Source organism: Atta colombica, unplaced genomic scaffold (assembly GCF_001594045.1).
Source record: "Atta colombica isolate Treedump-2 unplaced genomic scaffold, Acol1.0 scaffold126, whole genome shotgun sequence".
Classification (NCBI taxonomy): domain Eukaryota; kingdom Metazoa; phylum Arthropoda; class Insecta; order Hymenoptera; family Formicidae; genus Atta; species Atta colombica.
The window spans coordinates 3,621,688-3,627,846 of NW_017259213.1; positions in this window are offsets into that span (position 1 = coordinate 3,621,688).

The following is a 6,159-nucleotide window of genomic DNA, read 5'->3' on the forward strand; positions in this document are numbered from 1 at the left end:
GACTTTCATTTCTAATTTAACAAGAAAAATAATCCAATTATCTAATTATTTTCCTACCTAAATTCTTTACGTATCTAATCGTGCTGGAAGAAACCTTTATTGATTTATTAAGATTTAGACATTAGCACTGTTCATTTTTTCTCTCTCAATCTACAGAATAATCTACAATTGCTGATCAATGACATCTCGCTTCACTGCTAAATCCTAGTTTGGTCCACACCTGCAGATATGGACATTGGCTACGAGTAATACGGTCGACGTTCTCTCTGGCACCCATCCTGTCGCTCGCTCTTTTTCTCTCGCGAAGGGTGGACACACACTCGGGTCTCGTCGATCCCCACGAATTCCAGGGATCAATGCGTTGGTGCACCAAAACGCCTGCGCTACCCCTCCTTCGCATCCCTCTATCCCTTCCTATCGTCCCCTCCACGCCCGTTTCACCCAGCAGCAGCAGCAGCAGCAGCAGCAGCAGCAGCAGCAACGGCGGCGGCGGTGACGGCAACAGCAGCGGCAATAGCAATACTATCACAAGCACGATATCGCGGTCAACACAAGCTACAACACTGCACCCTACTTTTCATGCCGGTGGCACAGTGTTAGCTTGTGTAGCCCCGGTGGTAGTCTCGGTATGTCGGTGTAACTGGTTGTGAGTCGGGAGTTTATTCTCTTCGAGTATAAGCAGAGCTCGCAGAGCTACCTTGCGCTCTGCCATCTACTCACACCCGGTACGCTGTCTGCTTCTTCCACCACCACCACCAACGCAATCCCCCAGTGCTCCCACCCGGACGATAACGCTCCCTCTCGCTGTCTCTCCCTCCCGCGTGCGCGTCGCCCGACCCTCGGAAATTCTGAAAGCGGTTCGCGCCTGTGCAACGCGGGGGTGGCGAGGAACCGAAAATCGAGGTGAAAGGAAACTCCGCGGATCCGGCCTAAGGGTCTCTCCTAGGGCTGATGTGTGTCGGTCGTGCCCCCTCGCGTGTATGTTCTACGAGCGCGAAAAATTCATACACACGCGCGCGCGTACGCACATACACATAATAACCCGTATACACACTCGCGTGTATTTCAGTTCGTCGTGGATACGCGTGTATAATATACGTGTGTCGTGAATCCGTTGACGTATTGTCAATATTTTTATTACCTTGAGCAATCATTTTCTCTCATTGCGACCCCTTTTAACGCCACTCCGGAAAGGAAGGGTGTTCGCAACGCGCAAATCGGTAATCGGGACCGCGTTCCTTCATCGGGCTACGTGACGCTGTGGTGACGTTCGATCGCGCGGTCAGTTCTCCAAGTGACACACTTTCATCCGCGAGAGAAGAGAAACTCACGTCAGCGGGTGGCTGCAGCCAAGAGAACTGTGTAGGATAGTGTGATTATCCTCAAGTGCACGCGACAACCTGCCAACGCGGGTTGGAGTTTGGCAAGTGTGACATGCCAGTGCATTATCGTCGAGCTCAGTGACCATCCCAAGTTTTCCTTTAGTGACTCGTGATCAACACTCGTGATAACACATTCCTTCGTATGTCACCTTAGCCAGCGGATCGCCAAGTGCGGAGTGAACTAGCTTTTAAGTGATCTCACTGCGCTGTGGTGCACGATCCGGAGGCCGAAGGATCGAGCCGCTCCCGGTGCAAGAGGGATCATGTGTCCCCGATTGCAACCCTCCTTCGAGGGTTGAGTCGCCGATTTGGCGTCGCCCGATCGGCTGACACGGGTACGCGAGTGTTGTGTTACAAGACAGGCTCCGTCAACGATCGTCGACCATCCGAGGGCATCCTTGCCGTGACGCGAGGTGATCTCGCGGAGGGCTAACCGTGTACCACATTCTCGCGCTGCAAGTGAGTGCCAAATCACTGCAATTTCATAGTTCTCGATAGTGACGTAACGTTTGCTCTGTCTCTGTATTTGGATTACGCGATTACGGATTACTAGGTTGTTTATCAACGTCATGCCGGAGAGAATTGATATTGATGGAAGTCTATCAGATAAATGGATTCAAATCCACAATGTCTTCACTGAGCGATTTTGGATAACACTTGTCATTACACGCGAGCGCATATACATATAGAATGGATAATTCTGTATGTAAATCTTTCGTTATATTTAACAGTTATTTAACAGACATCTATATATATAGCCAGCGTACAAATTCAATTTATGTAGACTGTGTCGTTCTTTTGTATTTCTTTTAGCAATTTGGAATTCATTTTCTTTAATTACAATATCAAAATACTAATAGCTTTGAAATTATCAACGATTAAAATTAAAGCGAGCTTTTATAATCTAATGTAATGTTTCTTTTTTAGAAAAAAATCCCACTTTACAGTTTCATCAAAAGATTTCTGTACACAATTGTACCTAATAAGAATAATTTCAAAAAATTTTACATATTGCTATTCTTCGGACGATATTAATTCCAACTTTTTCGAAAATATCAATATATGTTCATGTGTCTTATATGCATTACTGTTTAATCTAAATGTAATTTTGATTATTAAAGTACAATACATCAATTATTATCATCAATCATTATCACAAAAGTAACAGTTTCATTCAAGAATATGATAAGCTTTAATAATGCACGACTCGATATTACAACAATTTCATTAAATATTAATTTGTGCAAAATCGGTACAAAACCAAAAGAACCATTTAAGTTCAATTTAAGTTCTACTTTAAATGTGAAGCGATCATCGTTGGTAATGTCATTATCTCCCGTAAGAAATTTTATCGTTCACGATTTCATCATAAAACTATTAACCTCCAGGGATATATCTTGTGCTTCGATATTTTATATCCAGTCCGCGTAGACTATTTCACAGAAATTGTGGTTATCAAATAGTTAAGTGATAGATTTTTGCCACTCATCTATTTCCGGCTAGAAAATCCTTGATGTTGAAAATCCTTATCCGCTTTGCAAAGCGATTTGTCACGATTAAAATCTTGAAAGGAATTTTCATCATGTTCAATTCAAGCTACTACAAACCTGATCAAACCCCAGACTCTCTACAGATCTCGGATATCGGCGAATTACAAAGCCTTCGGTCGCATGTTGCACATCGTGTTATCAAGATTCCTCTCTTATTCAATGCGTTTGTCTTTTTATTCATCGCGAATCATAAAAATTAATCTCTTTGATTATTAATGGCGAATTATTGGGATCCTCTGCAATTGTTGTTACTTAAGCGATATCGCCGCAGTAATTCATAGTTTCTCGAAGATTTCGTTTTCTCGAGCCATCTTTTTTTATGTATACACAATTTGTTGATCGTATATCATTTTGAATATATGAAACTTTTAATTGGCATATGTGTACGATAAATTTTATAAAATATAAACAGCGCGGGAGGGTAATTTATTTCTTGAAACTCAAGGCCACTTAAATCGCTATAAATCCCGACTATACGAGCGCATAAGCCTCTAACACGGCGCGTGACGTGCCATTGATCATCACGCAGCATCGTTCGCGTGGTTAAGGGTCTTAATGTTTGCCTGGTGCTGCGTCGATTTTACTGTTATTAACCCGATATGCGCGCACATAACGCGGCAAAATAAGCGACGCGATTATTAGTTTCTAGCCAATTGCTTATTCTCTTACGATAAAATATTTTATTTCTAAGTATGTCCGTAAAACCACAATATATGTATGTATCTTTAAACACGCACAGACATATTTTCCATTTCCTGTATGAAAATATTTGTATTTTAATAAATGTTTTAATTTAATATTTATTGTCATTTGTTTTTCGGATAGATTGAATAATCTAAGAAATTATCGATTCAATTGATTCATTTCGAAATAAAACAGAATTTTTATGTCTCTATAAAATCCTAATTAAAATATTAATTAAAATCTAAAATCAGATATCTAGAATCTATTATGCTACAGTATTATAAATTTAGCATTACATATCAAACTGGAATGTTAAAAGCTATTTAGCAATATAAAGCCATTACGAGTAACATAGATAAAATTATCTTAATTTATAACATTAGTCGCAAAATCAAATTATCTTAAACTACAAAAAATATTCTATCAATATATTTAGATCTATACATTTTAAGTCTAGATATTTTCCTTAATATAGATTAGAGAAAAATATCTCTCACGTTATTTCATACAAATTCCGACTAGTCCGAGAATTCAAATTCAGAATATCTGTCGTAAATACGATCACACGAGCGGCGCAAGACGTGCATTACGAAAGCAGGTCGCTTCGGCTGCTCAACTTAACCGCCCTTTGAGATGCGCCCTTCTTAATTTGATTTATTACACTATCCGTTGCGATTGTGGAGTTTCCGGATATAACGCCCCGTGAGTCAGGTCACTATAAATTTCAGGCCCAACGCGAGCGGCGCTTTCGCATTGCTGTATGATGTACCATTGATCATATCGTGGCTCTTGCGTATAGTTAAGGACTTGAGGCTTCGATATAGTTACGTTAATTTTACGAGCCCCAGTTTTCCGTCCTTCCCTTTTCGTTTCCACGGCTTTGCTCTTCTGGGCACAGTAACACTGTCAGGAAATTACGGCGGAATGTTAACAACTGAGCTCCTCTTCTCTCTCTCTCTCTCTCTCTCTCTCTCTCTTGCTCCTCACTTCCTTTGTTCTTGAATCGGATGTTTCCCGTCTCTCGACTTGACCCCACTGATAGTCAATATAACACACCGCAAAGTATTCACTTGGAAAGATTATCCCTTTTTATAATCTGCGTTTTATAATCTTTTTTTTTATATTTATCCTTTGGGATGCGTTATCTTTCTATTTTATAATTTAATCATGTTTTTCTTTCTTTCCATAATTTATAACTGATAAAATCTATCCGATAATCAATATGTTTATAAACGTTAATTACATATATGTTGCACACATTTGTGTACCTGTACGTGTACAAGATAGACAATAAATTATATAATTTGCATAATATATTATTGTTATTATTATTCTCCATTATTCGTTTCGGAAGTTATAGAAAATATTTACCGTTTAAATTAATTGTTTATTATACGTATATTACGTTTCCGCTATTATATTCCAATATGTATTTTTGACAGCAGTATTACGAAGGCAAACGTGTACATGGTAGCAATCTAATATATGAAAATAACGCATATCGTGTACGCGGTAGATACGTACATATAATTTCGACCCGTATGTTGACGAAAATTGTTTGCATAGTCACTGTTACCGCGCGCGAAATCAAACTATATCTACCTCCCCCCACCCCTAACGTAATCTCCGCGTCATACACTTACCAATTTCCAATTTCCGTTACTGGTACTTACATGCTGTTTCTATCTCGCCTTTACATAATACGTATACTTTACGTAGTTGCGCAAGCTTCTCTACGGAGCGTAGACAAGAAACCTCCTGTCTATACCACACCTCCTGTCGCCGCGTGTCTTACGTTTTTGTTCGCGATATCGACCTGTCATTCCTACCAAACTTGACTCTCGCGACAGGACAATGAACATCACTGTCTTTTCTCTCTCCCTTTACTCCGAGATTCTGGCTCCTTCCACGGGTCCCTTTGTCTTCGCTTGCGCGACCCTCGTCGCCTTTGGACCGCAAGTCGAATGAAAGCAAATTAGATATCCATTAACGTCGACTGGTGAGTTCGAAGTTTTAATTGCAGTCAACCCTATGGTTGTTTGCTCACAAGCACGACTAACATGCGTTATATCCACGCTACAAGAAGGATTCTGTTCGTCTATATCGAGGTATTTCCTTTCCGAGATTGGTAAAAAGAGGAGAGCATACCCTCGTATATAATCTCAAATAATCCTGAAGAGTAAGATCTCATACACGGCTTGTGGCGCACATGAAAACTACGTCATGAGAAGTTATGGGTTAAGAACATCGAAAGATGAGCTTCGAGATTGAAATTGATGATGCTAGTGTGTTACCATGGTGAGAATAAGGGGAAGAAGAGTGAAAAAATATCGCATGTACGTTGAAGATGTTTTTGCACTTGAAGTAATAATTTTAGATTTTGTCAATCAGAATATAAAACATATATTGCAATTTCGCGATGAAAAAACGATCACTTTATACTGTTATGTGCAAATAATTCTTTTATGTAATTTTCCTGTTTAGCTATAACCACAAAAAATAAAATAATCTTATTAATTATTGATATAATTAAAAAAAATATA